The 14,843-nt window shown below is 50.0% G+C and overlaps 2 long non-coding RNA genes across 2 annotated transcripts in view; both read left to right on the top strand.

The window, feature by feature from the left end:
- Nucleotides 1-401: 401 nt before the first annotated feature.
- The window catches only part of LOC308574946, a 29,848-nt gene continuing 15,406 nt past the window's right edge, over nt 402-14,843 (top strand). The window contains exon 1 of the long non-coding RNA XR_014002658.1: nt 402-498. This is a non-coding gene — a long non-coding RNA (uncharacterized lncRNA). The remainder of the gene's footprint in view (nt 499-14,843) is intronic.
- LOC308574948 lies at nt 12,010-13,888 on the top strand. The gene is made up of 2 exons (XR_014002660.1): nt 12,010-12,265; nt 13,490-13,888. It is a non-coding gene; the product is annotated as an uncharacterized lncRNA (long non-coding RNA).

Consider the following 14,843-nt stretch of genomic DNA (forward strand, 5'->3'; position numbering starts at 1 on the left):
TTTAACCTTGCAGAGAAAGGATTTGGTCAGTTTAGGAATCAAAATGGTTCCACGTTGGCCTTCCTGTACTGATCTATGTATGTGCAGTTATGAACATTACTATATATCTAAAACCATAAAATTCCTATCACAGGATGCATGGACATCCAATTAAGCCGAGCATTGGAAGATTCAGGGCAGATAAAAGAACACCCTCATTCATGCAGCACGTAGTGAAACTATGGAACTCTCTTCCACAGGAGCCAGAGATGGCCACCAACTTGGATGGTTTTCAAAGAGGATTGGACAAATTCATGGAGGAGAGAGCTATCAATGATTACTAATCACGATGGTTATGCTTTGCTTCCACTGGTGCCATCTGTAGGGGGATGGTGGGGCCACGCCCAATATTTCCAAGGTGGTCCTGGGCCTCCTAAAAATCCACTGCAATCCTCAAAAGGACGCATCAGCAGAAAGCATGTTTGCACTGGTGCCTCCTCCACCAGGGATGCAGCAAAGGTAAGGCGGCTCGCAGTGGGGAGGTGGTGGGCCAAGTCAGCCTGGCTGGATTTTGGGCAGTGGCGCACATGTGACATCACACACATGCATCAGGCCCCCACAATGTTGGGAGCAACTCGGCGTGCCTGTCTGCCTTCATAGTTGGAGGCAGTGATGCTTTAGAGTATCAATTGCTGGAAACCTTTGGTCCTGCTTGCAGGTTTCCCAGATGGGGCACCTGGTTTTCCTCTGTGAGAACAGAATGCTGGACTAGATGGGCCATTGATTCTGATCCAGCAGGCTCTTCTTTTGCAAGGATAGATAAATAAATAGATTGGATTTCCCACAGGCGTGCAAGCCAAGCGGTGCACCCTGGAATTTGGGCAGTTCCCAAATCTGGAAGCCATCGTGAGACTTGGCTGCTTGCAAAAGGAATGCACCCCCCCAAAAAAAAATTCTCTTGGACGGGTTTAATGCGGAAAAGTGACCAGATCCCGTGAGGTTTCCCCCAATCTCACAGCTTCTGCTTCCTGTAACTTCTGGAAACGACTGGCGTTTCCACAGCACCGCCTGGAGATTTCCCCCGGGTGCCTGATTTCTAATGTGTGGAATATATCTTTATTTTAGAACTCGGTTTTGAAATAGGCCTCATGTTTCGAGACGGCCGTGCGCATCACTTAAAAGTCTCCCCCGGTTTCCCTCCCGGTGCACGATTGCTGTAATTACATTCGTCTTCCCAAGGCACGGGGGCTGGGGGGGGGGACAATCTGGCTCCGATCGACACCAGAATGGCTTCAGATTCCATGCCTGCTGCGAAAACATGCCACCTTCGCTGCCGGATAATTGAAAGAGCCGCTGGCCTGACAAAAGTATAGTGTCCAGATCAAGGGAAGTAATAGTACCACTCTACTCTGCCTTAGTCAGGCCACACTTGGAATACTGTGTCCAATTCTGGGCACCGCAATTTAAGAAGGATGTTGACAAGCTGGAAGGTGTGCAGAGGAGGGCGACCAAGATGATCAAGGGTCTGGAAACGAAGCCTTATGAGGAATGGTTGAAGGAGTTTGATATGTTTAGCCTGGAAAAGAGGAGACTGGGAGGAGATATGATAGCCATCTTCAAATATCTTAAGGGCTGTCACATGGAGCATGCTTGTTTTCTCCTGCTCTGAAGGGTAGAACTCGAACCAATGGCTTCAAGTTGCAAGAAAGGAGATTCCAACTAAACATTCAGAAAAGCTTTCTGACACCAAGAGCTGTTCAGAAGTGGAACAGACTCCCATGAGAGGAGGTTGACTCTCCTTCCTTGGAGGTTTTTAAACAGAAGTTGGATGGCCGTCTGTCATGGATGCTTTAGCTGAGATTCCTGCATTGCAGGGGCTGGACTAGATGACCCTTGGGGTGCCTTCCAACTCCACTTCCAACAATTCTATGATTCTATGTCCCATGCTGACAATATCGGCAGCATCACCAAGCACCCTTTCCACAGAGCAGATGGCTGCTCCTGAATGTGAGGAGGGCAAACCTTGGGACAATATTGTCTCTGGAACTGTCAATTCTTTTTTTGGAGAGCTGAAAGCAAACCACAAACAGACACTCTGTTAAATTCCTCACATGGGTGTACCCAGGATTTATGTTGGGGAGGGCAGGTAGCCAGGATTTATGTTAAGGGTGCAGGACACCCCCTCTGGCTCTGTCTAGCAGATCATCCTCTGGCTCTGTCTAGCAGATTTGGAATGAAGTGTCTCAACAACAGTTGTTTTGGATTACTTCCTTTTGACTCCCAAGTGCTCAGAAAAATACGCCATAATCTGCCTACAATTTCTACTTTTAGTTAAGTATTTTTATTTATTTACCTGATAGGGGGCAGCTGCGCCCCCCCATCTACGCCCATTATTCCTTCCATATTGCAATTCAGATGATCAGTCTGATGAAAGGATTTAGGGATGTGGCTGCAATCCTAAACTCCCTTGCCTGGGGGTAAGACCCCCTGAACACAGTGAAGCTTCCTTCTGAGTAAACATGTATAACCTGGGTGAGGTGAAACCTCAGTGGCCTATGAAGTTCTCCCCAGGCCACGCCCCTTCCCAGGCCATGCCCCCTCACTCTCCTTCAGTCCCCAGCCCACCCCCTACCTGGATGGTGGAGGGAGAGGCTTGACATGTGTCCTACTAAAGGAAGGGGGGGAATTATTCATTGCTCCACCCCTCTTGACTCTGGCCCCACCCACCACTGACATGTGACTCTTACACAAGGGAAGGAAATAGAGGTTTCCTGCTGCTCCAGAGGGTAGGACTCAAACCAATGGAGCTGAGTGACAAGGAGATTATGATTCTATTTTAAGAAGAACTTTCTGACTACAAGAGCTGTTTGGCAGTGGAAGGGATTGTTTCAGAAGCTGGTAGAATCTCTTGTTGGAAGTTTTTAAACAGAGGTTGGATTTTGGGACATTCCCACCACATGTGGAAGTATGTGCCTGTGTAGGTGCAAAAACAAATCTCACTACAGCCAACCAAAGACAGCCAACCGCACCCTAGGCAACCCCCAACCTCTCACACCACCAAGGAAACACAACGGGTGAATAGTAAAAGAACCCATATGAGTAACACTGATACAAAACACACGTACACTAAGTACACCTTGATTTTATTTTGATGTGTTATATAATTGATGTTAGCCACTCTGAGCCCGGTTTTGGCTGGGGAGGGCGGGGTATAAATAATAATAATAATAATAATAATAATAATAATAATAATAATAATTTAGAAGAATAGAAACATAACCACCCCACCCCACTCACCATTCCCCCTCTCCCCCCCTCTTCCTAACCTAACATTGTATGTAACACTAATGTCTCACAACAAATGAAACTGAATTGTAGAAAACACAACTTGAAAAAAGAAACAACGCATGTGTTTTTGTACACTAAGAAATCTTTAATAAAAATACATTTAAAAACAAACAAAAAAAAACAGAAACAGAGGTTGGGAATTTGGATAGCCATTAGTTAGGGATTTATTTATTTTTTAGCTGTGATTCTTGCATTGGAGGGGGTGGGATTGGATGACCCTTATGGGTCAACTCTGCAATTCTATGATTCTCAGCTGGAAAAGGCCTCTTTGCACGGTCGCATATTTCTCTCTTCACAAGCACAGAAAGGGGCAAATTTGGTTTGTCATAGCAACAACAAAAATCTGTGTTTAGCCTCTCTATGCTTTGAACAATTTTCAGCTGAGGGTCAGATCTCCCAGAATTCATTTGCATTGGAGTCAGTTCCAGATCTATTTATTTATTTTAAAAATGTGGTCCCTTTCGGTTTGAAGACATAGCAACCCCAACCTACAACATGCTCCTGACTTAATGCAGGTATGGGATGGGATGTCTGTGAGTTCTAGTGCTTGAATTTTTCTCTACCCATTGTCTCCATGCTGTCAGGGAACTGCCATCAGAGCATCAGGTGGTGGAGGGACTCAGGCAGGATGAAAGAGACTCAACTGCTGAAGCAGGGACCAGCAGGGGGAGGAGTGGGTCTCTGAGGGAATGCGAGCAGGAGGGAGGGCTCAGGGAGGCTTCCAGCGAAAACAGTGGGGAAGTATCGGAGTCTCCCATAGGGAGACCCATACCTCGCAGGAAACTGTCACGCCGTGAGTCCAGGAGACGCGTTTCCGTTAAGGAACTTCTTTGTTGGAAACGCTTCCGCAGACAGCCACTGTCGGACTCTACTAGTGACTAGAGCAGACATGTCTGAGGAGCTCCGTCACACACGGAGGTTTGTGGGGGCGCACAAACTCTGAGGGAGCACGTTTTCACGCACAAGCAGCTAATCAAACCCTCACAGCAGTCCGACAGTCTTTGTACGCTGCCTGTGCAAGAGAAGGCATCATGAGCGAACCAACCGGAACCGGAGGAGCAGGGGCTGGAGCTGGTCCAAGCTTGGAAGATAGATACCGAGCGTTGGAGGTTCAACTGGCCCTGCAGACGGCGAGGCTGGAGGAGAGAAGGGCTCAGGATGCAGACAAGAAGGGGAGAGCCACTCAATTCCCCAGAAAGGTACCAGGATTGGTGCAGAAATTTGGGGGGGACCCCAAGGACTACCATGCTTTTAGGACAGAGATGCAATATGCCCTTAATGTGCAGTTCGATGAGTTCCCTGATGAGGAATCGCGAGTTGCTTTTGTAATTGGGCATCTTGAGAAAGGGGCTAGAGACTGGGTGCGACCCCTAATGGCAACGCACAATGACATACTAAAGGACACAATGAAGTTCTTTCGTGCAATGGATATCATGTTTTCCAGCGATATTGAGGAAGGGGTGGTGCGCAGACAGCTAATGGCTTGTAAGCAGGGGAGTCGATCTGTCCGTGAATATTGGACTGAGTTTACCATGCTGATTCACAGACTGAGTTGGGATTTATCGGCGGCACCCGTTCAAATGCTATTTGAAGAAGGTCTTTCTTCGGGGGTGAAAGACGAGCTGGCACGGAGCCCCAGGGCGGAGTCTATGGATCAGCTGACCAAATCTGCGCTGACCATAGGAGCGCGGCAGGAGGCAAGAGCTTTGGAGAGGCGGGAAGGGAGAGGGGAACGTTGGAAGGAGTTCCGCATTCCAGACATTCCTGAGCCAGCTTTCCCGCCGGCAGAGCCGATGGAAATCGGAACAGCGCGCGCGCGCGCATTTTCAAAAACCAGCGAGGGAGCTAAGAAGGAGGGAAAGGGCCCCCGGAAATGCTATCTCTGCCAACAGCCAGGCCACTTTGCCAGAGTCTGCCCCCAGAGGAAGGAATGGCAAGGGATGGTGGGAGCTGTTGAGGGGGGAGAAGAAGGGGGAGCGGAGCAGGTAAAAGCCAACGCCTGGTTGCCACAATTGGGGCACTGCAGCCAGGCCAAAGAGCAGTGAAAGTGCCCGTGCCAGAAGCTCCTCGACCTGCTCTAGTGATTGAAGTGTCGCTAGAGCTGCAGAATGGGCACCCCCTAAAAATAAAGGCGCTATTGGACTCAGGCAGCTCCTGCAATTTTATGAGCAAGGAGTTTGTTGCTGAACACCAGATACAGACCATCCCTTTAAGCAACCCCCTGCAGGTGACCACGATTGATGGCAGGGAGTTGTTGGGAGGAGGAGTCCGCTTGCAGACTGTCCCAATGATAATGAGGGTGGCAAGGCACACAGAACTGATAGCGTTTAATGTGGCCACCCTGGGAGGCGCTCCCATTATTTTGGGAATGAGCTGGCTAGCTCTACATGATCCGCTGGTTGGCTGGCATCAAAGAGTGGTGTCCTTTGGTTCAGCACATTGCCTAGAACACTGCAAAGGGGAGAAGGGTTCAGTAGGGGCCCAAGCCACCCTAGCAGGGACTGAAGTAATGGGAAAGGTGAAGGTACCACCACAGTATGCAGATCTCAGCGACGTGTTCAGCGAGAAGGAAGCTGACCAACTACCACCTCATAGACCCTTTGATTGTCAGATCAATTTACTCCCTGGAGCACAGCTTCCCGTGGGCAAGTTGTATGCCATGTCAGACAGGGAAATGCAGGAGTTGCGAGGGTTCATTGACAAGAACCTGAAGAGAGGCTTCATCAGAGAGTCCAAAGCAGCAGGGGGGAGCCCAGTGTTCTTTGTGGACAAAAAAAATGCGGACAAGCCGAGACTTGTATGTGATTTTAGGCGGCTGAATGCAGTGACTGAACCGGTGGCGTTCCCTATGCCCAGAATTGATGATATTTTGACCATGGTGAGGAAGGGAAAGATTTTCACAAAGCTGGATCTAAGGGGGGCGTACAACCTGATACGCATAAGGAAAGGGGATGAATGGAAAACCACCATGTTTACCCCTTTGGGGGCGTTTGAATACCTCGTTATGCCATTTGGATTACAAGCAGGCTCCGCGTGTTTTCAATCTTTTATGAACCACGTGCTGGGCCCTTTGCTCTACAAGAATTGCGTTGCCTTTCTAGATGATGTGTTGGTGTATTCTGAGAATGAGGAGCAACATGTGAGAGACGTCAGAGAAGTGTTGAGCAGACTGCAAGCCAACAGGCTGTGGGTCAAACTGGAGAAGTGTCGGTTCCATACCAAGGAGGTGGAATTCCTGGGGTACCGCCTGTCAGACAAGGGATTGGCCATGGATCCCGGCAAGGTACAGGCAGTGCTGGAATGGAAAACACCCAAAACCAAGAAGGATGTGCAGAGGTTCCTAGGGTTTGGAAACTTTTATCGTAAGTTCATCCGCAACTTCGCCCATCTGACGGCGCCCATCACTGACTGTCTCAGCAGTAAGAAGAAGTTTGTATGGACGGCGGAGGCGGGGCGAGCGTTTGAGGAACTGAAAAGGGCCTTCGCCTCTGAAGAACAACTTCTGCATGTGGATTTACGAAAGAAGCTAAGGGTTGAAACAGACGCATCTGACAGAGCCATAGGGGCGGTGCTTCTTCTGCAGCCGGGGAAGGAGGAGTCGGAGTGGCGTCCGTGTGCCTTCTTCTCGCGGAAGCTGAACAAATCCGAGAGGAACTACACGGTGTACGACCGAGAACTGCTTGCTATTCATGAGGCGTTCCGGAGATGGAGGCATCTGCTAGTTGGTGCACAACATAAAGTGCAAGTGTGCACGGACCATAAAAATCTAGAGTACTGGAGAACGGCGCGAGTGCTCAACCAAAGGCAGTTGAGATGGGCCCAAGAGTTCTCCAAATTTAACTTTGAGATTTGTTATGTGCCAGGCCCAGAGAATGTTAGGGCGGACGCTCTCTCACGCAAGCCTGAATATTTGGAGGGGGAGGGAGCACCCGAAGAAACCCATATCATTCCAGAGGACCGCTGGGTGTGTGGGGCGACTTTGGTGGGGCAAAGGGAATTGGTAGAGGGTACGGTGCAGGATGCATACGCCCAGGGGAAACTCAGGGATCTCAGAGGGGAGGAAGACAAACCCGGTGGTTTTGAGGAGAGAAATGGGGCATTGTATTATAAGGGAGCGTTATATATACCTGAAGGGGAATTGAGGGAGAAAGTACTCAAGCAGCTGCACGATAGCCCCACAGCAGGGCACTTTGGGCAACACAAAACCATGTGGCTGGTTACCAGGGAATTTTGGTGGCCCAAGGTCAGGGAAGATGTGCGGGAGTATGTGAGAGGGTGTGAACAATGCCAAAGAGCCAAGGGGGAGAGGCAGGCGCCGGCTGGTTTATTAGAACCACTGCCCACACCTGAGAGACCGTGGGAAGCAGTGGCCATAGATTTCATGACTGATCTGCCAAGGTCTAGAGGGAAAACAGCCATCATGGTTGTAGTAGACCTGTTAACTAAAATGGCCCACTTCATAGCCTGCTCACATGCGGTTACAGCAGAAGAAACCGCCAAATTGTTTGTAGAGAATGTGTTTAGGTTGCATGGCGCCCCCTTGAGGGTGGTTTCAGACCGAGGGAAACAATTTACTTCCAGGTTCTGGAGGAAGCTCATGAGCTTACTGCATGTAGAGGTTAATTTCTCGACGGCCCGTCATCCTGAAACCAACGGGCAGGCGGAAAGAGCAAATGGGGTTCTCCAACAATATTTGAGGTGTTATGTTAATGACAGAGAGAATGATTGGGTGGAGAAGCTGGCGTTGGCAGAATTTGCCTACAACAATGCAGAGAACGTGTCCACGGGGATGAGCCCCTTTTTGGCTAATCACGGGTGCCATCCCAGAGCCTTCCCAGGGGGGGAGGGGGAGAACTGGAGCGTTCCAGCTGCAGAACAGTTCGTGGAAGAAATGGAAGCAATCCATCGCCAGCTCCAACTCAACTTAAACAGGGCTAAGGAGGAATATAAGAGGCAAGCAGACAAAAACAGAAGGGAAGGTGAAAGCATCAGGGTGGGGGACCAGGTGTGGCTGTCAACCCAAGGGTTGCCATTCAAAGGAGGTTGTAAGAAATTAAGACCCAAAAGGCTGGGTCCGTTTGAAGTCATACAGCAGGTCAATCCAGTGGCTTTCAGGCTCCGGTTACCGAACCACATGAAGCTGCACCCAGTTTTTCACAGGTCGTTGCTGTCACCGTATAGAGGAGACAGTGAGGGGAGGGTCACTAGGGGACCAGCAATGGAGGAGAAGGAACACAGCTACCATGTAGCGGAGATCCTCGATTCCAGGTGGAAGGGAGATCAAGTAGAGTATTTGGTAATGTGGGAAGGGGAACCGGAGTCGGAAAACACCTGGGTTAGGGCAGAGGATGTCAATGACGAGGTTTTAATAGAGACTTTTCATCAGAGGTTCCCACGTAAACCTCAGCCTGTAGCGAGGTTCCGAAGGGAATACTTTGCCACCACCGACGAGGAAGAGGAGTTGGAGGGGTTCCCAGATTCTGAAGAGGAGGAGGATTCAGCTGGCCAGGACGACGATCGATGGAGAGAATTGTTCGAGACGTCAGAAGATGAGGAAGATTCGTTTCGGGGTTTTAGCCCTTCACCTCCCAGGGGGGAGGAATTGGGAGGGGGTGAGGGGGGCCCTGGAGGGGAGGTGGATGTCAGGGAACTGCCATCAGAGCATCAGGTGGTGGAGGGACTCAGGCAGGATGAAAGAGACTCAACTGCTGAAGCAGGGACCAGCAGGGGGAGGAGTGGGTCTCTGAGGGAATGCGAGCAGGAGGGAGGGCTCAGGGAGGCTTCCAGCGAAAACAGTGGGGAAGTATCGGAGTCTCCCATAGGGAGACCCATACCTCGCAGGAAACTGTCACGCCGTGAGTCCAGGAGACGCGTTTCCGTTAAGGAACTTCTTTGTTGGAAACGCTTCCGCAGACAGCCACTGTCGGACTCTACTAGTGACTAGAGCAGACATGTCTGAGGAGCTCCGTCACACACGGAGGTTTGTGGGGGCGCACAAACTCTGAGGGAGCACGTTTTCACGCACAAGCAGCTAATCAAACCCTCACACATGCCATGCATGATTTTATAAGCTTCTATCATGTCTCCTCTGCCTTGCCTTTTCTCTAAACTAAATTGCAGGGGTAGGGCTAGATGTTGCTTGGGGTCCCTTCCAACTCTATGATTCTAAAAAAACTCCCAGACTCTGCAATCTTTTCATATAAGGCAACCTCCTCCAACTCTATAATATTCAAATGCAGGGCCAACTGAGCTGTTAGGCAGGGTGAGGCTGCCTCTTCAGGTGGTGGAAGTCCTTGATGTGGCAACCCTTACAAGTCCTGCTGCCTTTGCCTGTGGCAGAGAAGCTGGGCTGACAGCACCAATTTGGGTTGAGATCTCACCTGAAAATGGTGCCCTTGTTGGCGCCGCTTCACTGGGTTTTGTTGGGGGCCGCGGAGGCAGCAGCAGGGTAGGACGGGACTTCCCGTTTCGCCTCGAGCGGCAAAACACGATGTGCCATGCCAAATGACAGGGCCGGCCCTGTTTCGAACATAATAACAGAAAAGGACACCATCGTGATGTGCTGTTTGCGCCTCTGCAAGTTCCCCGGTTGGCAGCCGCCTGCTGCTGAGAGATTCCCCCAGTCTCCCAGGGACGCTGCCTAGGAGATGGGACAGTCTCCAGCAACAGCTGGGACAGCAAGTTCCAAACGAGAGGGGCTTAAGGGTTGTCAATCTGTTCAGCGGATCAAAAGATTAGAAAGTTGGTGGCGCTTTGGCGCCCAACAAGAGCTTTCCTGGGGTGAAAATCCGAGGCACTGAATGACTTCTAAAAACAGTGTGGGAAGGCAGCAAAGAGACCCAGCAAACTGAGAGAGAGAGAGAGAGAGAGAGAGAGAGAGAGAGAGAGAGAGAGAGGGAGGGAGAACCCAGAAGAAAGAAACCATGTTCTCCCACTTCTGGAAAAACACCAGTTGCTGCTTTGAAACTTGCATGCTTATTATAAAAGGATGCTTGCCAGTAGCCGAGTCATTTTGGAGGGGGACACACGGGTGGAACTGTGGGTTAAACCACAGAGCGTAGGACTTGCCAATCAGAAAGTCAGGGGTTCGAATCCCCATGATGATGTGAGCTCCTGTTGCTCGGTCCCAGCTCCTGCCAACCTAGCAGTTCAAAAGCACATCAAAGTGCAAGTAGATAAATAGGTACCGCTCCGGAGGGAAGGTAAACGGTGTTTCCATCATCACAACAGCCCTGTGAGGTAGGTCATGCTGAGGGGCAGTGACCGGCCCAAGGTCACCTTGCAAGCTTCATGTCTGAGTGGGGGTTTGAACCCAGGTCTTATCCTTACACTCTTAACAACTACACTGTAAATCAGGGAGCCTTCTTGGTGGCTGCTTCCAGACACTGGAACTCCCTCTCTTGAGGAACCAGACTGGCTCCCTCCTTATCCTTCAGCCAGCAGGTAGAACTGACTGGTTTTTAAGGAAAGGGCTTTTAATAGTGCCGTGCTGTTTTTATCATTTGTATATGGACAGATTTGTCTGTTGTTTTGATTTATTGCTTTAATTATATTTGAGTTTAATTACCTTTGAATCTTTCATACTGTATGTTTTTAAGTTTTCATATTTTACTTGTGTTTTAATTTTAAAAAGACTCTGCCATGGACTGGCAGGATACAGAGGAGTGGTGTGAGGCAGCAGCGGGGGGATCCCCTGGGGAACCCGCAGAAGAAGGCTCAGAGCCAGAGGACTGGTGGCGAGATGGCAATGAGTAGTCAGAGGGAGAAGAAGGAGCAGAATGGGAGGAAGAGGTGTCAGAAGGTGAAGAGGCAACAGGATTAAGTGAGCAAGAAGAGACTGTGACAGAGAGCAGTTCAGACCTCGAGGCAGGAGAGGAGGGAGGCCAGAAGAGGGATGAGGCAGGTTGCAGAAGAATCCAGGGAGTCTCCCCCTTCTGCTGTGACCAGCTCCCCTCCCCACTGGTCTCCTAGAAGTTGCAGAGAAAGGAAAAGAGCAGAGCAGAGATTGGTTGTACGCAGACATGGCCTATGACTGCTTGGGAAAACCCTGGAGAGGAGGGGACTTAGGCAGCCATGGGAAGGTGATGACTTTCAGTCCCTGCAACTGCCTCATTGGGGCAAGGCCGACTGGTAAGAGTTGCTGTTATTACTGTTTTGGTTTGTTTAAATAAAGAGTTAACTTCACCGACACCAGGCAGAGGGCCTTCTCTGTAGTGGCGCCCACCCTGTGGAACGCCTTCCCACCAGATGTCAAGGAAATAAACAACTATCTGACTTTTAGAAGACATCTAAAGGCAGCCCTGTTTAGGGAAGTTTTTAATGTTTGATGGTTTGTCGCTTTTTATTATTAATATTAATATTCTGTTGGGAGCTGCCCAGAGTGGCTGGGGAAATCCAGCCAGGTGGGCGGGGTATTATTATTATTATTATTATTATTATTATTATTAATAATAATAATAGCTGCTGACCTTCACTTGACTCTGGCTCTTGACAGCCGCCTCGAGTCCCCATCTAGAAAAAAGGCGGGATATAAACAAATATGCTGCTGCTGCTGCTGCTGCTGCTAATAATAATAATAATAATAATAATAATAATAATAATAATAATAATAGATCATCTGTAACTACATGTCACATCATATTCAGGATTACAGATGAAAACAGCCTCCTTGTATTGCACTGCTGCCTGCTCTCCCTTGCCAATAGTACCTGGTTCCATTTAGAGCCAATCCTTAGCAAAGGTCACACTCCAGGCCAGCTGTCGTGTCCCCAGGGACCAGAAGCAGATCGCCTCTTGAAAAGACAGAGGTGAAGCTCAAGAGGAGCGAATTGGGAACAGAAGCAGATATGTACCGTACTTAAAACTAGGCAGAGGTCCAGATCCAAGACAGCACTCGAAAAAGGCGATTCAGGCTGTGATGTCACAAAGAACCCTGCAGGTAGGCTTTCCTAGGGGTTGGCTGCTGGGAGACCAGCTGACCGGGTGCCAGGGAAGCATGGTACTGCAGCCTAGATGGCCCCCTGGCAGCAGGGGCTCCGTCTGCAGGTGGGGAAAAGGACAGTGGCAGCGAAGGAAATGAGTTTGAGTGCTGGGAGCCCCAGGTTGAAACTGCCATGGTTTCATGGCCAAGTGGGGATTTGAACTCTGGTTTCTCCTAGGTCCTGGTCCAACATTCTAACCAGCGCTTTTATTTTTAGTAAATAAGGTGCTGGCACACTGGGACGCAGGTGGTGTTGTGGGTTAAACCATAGAGCCTAGGACTTGCCGATCAGAAGGTTGATGGTTCGTATCCCTGCGACGGGGTGAGTTCCCATTGCTCGGTCCCGGCTCCTGCCCACCTAGCAGTTCAAAAGCACATCAAAGTGCAAGTAGATAAATAGGTACCACTCCGGCAGGAAGGTAAACGGTGTTTCCATGCACTGCTCTGCTTCGCCAGAAGCGGCTTAGTCATGCTGGCCACATGACCCATAAGCTGTACGCCAGCTCCCTCGGCCAATAAAGCGAGATGAGCATCGCAACCCCAGAGTCGGCCATGACTGGACCTAATGGTCAGGGGTCCCTTTACCTTTACCTTTACTCACCATGGTTACACTTTTAACATGGGGGGCGGAAGGTGCCAATATTGCTTACCTGTGAGTACCCCCCAGAGAAAAAGCAGAGACTCTAACCACTGCCCTACACTGCCTCACTGATGCCACGGGCAATTCTGGTGGGCACACTGGTGCTCGCGGGCGCCATGTTGGCGACTTCACTAGTCCTTAGGGAAGAGGACCTATTATTGCAGTTTTTTGCGCACACCAAAGGGACCATCCAGCAGAGTCCTTGGATGTCGGCCGTCCCTAAGCAGCAGCAGGAAGGCAGATTTCCACGCATCTCCACCCGCAGGTAACGGCTGCCTCTCTCCACAGAGGGATCTCTGAGTATTTGATTTGGATACAACTGACAGATAAGGCCGAGCAGGCTGCAGGATGTTAGACTCGTCCTCTCCGGAGGATTGCAGACAAAATAAGCTTGCTAACTTGGAGGTGCTCCCCTCGCGTCTCTTCCCCCCAAGCCCCCTCGAGCAGCGTGTTAGATCTCCGTCTCTCCATCTCCATCTAACAGGGCAAGTGAGACAGACAAATTTATTTGGCCAGCAAATATTGTTTTCTCTCTTTATTAGATGGAGGCTTTGAATGTTTTATGAGCTCCGGTATTATAAGATCGTGGCGGGGGAGGAGAAAGCATCACCTCCAAAAAAGAAAAAAATAGCAAGCCTGGTGGACTCCTAAGATGGGGAGGGCCGGGGAAGAGCGCCCAGACGGCCCTCGTGGATGGCGGCAGGTACTTTGCGCTGCTTGCGGAGACTGCATTAAAATGCAAATTTCTCTCTGCCTGCTGGGAGCAGATAGTAAAACGCTAAAGAGGCAGGAGGCTTCTCTTTCGCAAGAGAGGCAGGCAGGCCCGCGACGGAGCATGGGGCACTTTTTAATTATTTTCCTCGGCGCCTTTTTAAATGAGATTGGAAGTGTTTTCTCTTGCTGCAGAGGCTGAAAATAAACAAAGCCAGGGGTTTTTTTTTGCGTGTGTGTGTGTGTGTGTGTGTGTGTGTGTGTGGAGAAACAGGGCTTTCAGGGGGTTTCTCGAAGGCCAATTGGGATTGAGAGACAGTGCGGAGTAGTGGTTAGAGCAGCCATGGCCAAACTTGGCCCTCCAGCTGTTTTGGGACTACAACTCCCATCATCCCTAGCTAACAGGACCAGTGGTCAGGGATGATAGTAAGAGCTGACAGTAAGAGCTGTTCGACAGTGGAATTTGCTGCCAAGGAGTGTGGTGGAGTCTCCTTCTTTGGAGGTCTTTAAGCAGAGGCTTGACAACCATATGTCAGGAGTGCTCTGATGGTGTTTCCTGCTTGGCAGGGGGTTGGACTCGATGGCCCTTGTGGTCTATTCCAACTCTATGATTCTATGATTCTATGATGGGAATTGTAGTCCCAAGTTTGGGATACACTGCTTCACCTTGCAAAGGTTGCCTCTTCCTTGGCTTTGGGAACTGTAGTCCTGAAACAGCTGGAGGGCCAAGTTTGGCCAGGCCTGGGTTAGAGTGGCAGACTAGCACCTGAGAGAGAGAGACCGCGGTTCAAACCCCTCATTCTGCCACGAAGCTTTCCCTGGCTGTGGCCTTTGGTCAGTCACTGCCTCTCAGCCTCTCCTACCTCACAGGAGTGTTGTGGAGGCAGAGAACCATGCACACTACTGTGAGCTCCTTGGAGGAAAAGGCAGGATATAAATTCAATAAATAATTTGGAACCAGGTGGGGAGAGAAACTTAGGCTTAGGTCCTGCTTGTCCAAAGCAGCATCTGGTTGGCCACTGTGAGAACGAGATGATGGATTAGATGGGTCAGTGGCCTGATCCAGCTATGGAGCTCAATGTAGGACCTTATGAGAGAACCAGGTATGCCACTATGAGCTCTTTGGGAGGAACAGCAGTGGTGGTGTAGTGGTTAGAGCATGGGTAGGCAAACTAAGGCCCGGGG

The sequence above is a fragment of the Podarcis bocagei genome (genome assembly GCF_964188305.1).
Source record: "Podarcis bocagei genome assembly, chromosome: 15".
Lineage (NCBI taxonomy): Eukaryota > Metazoa > Chordata > Lepidosauria > Squamata > Lacertidae > Podarcis > Podarcis bocagei.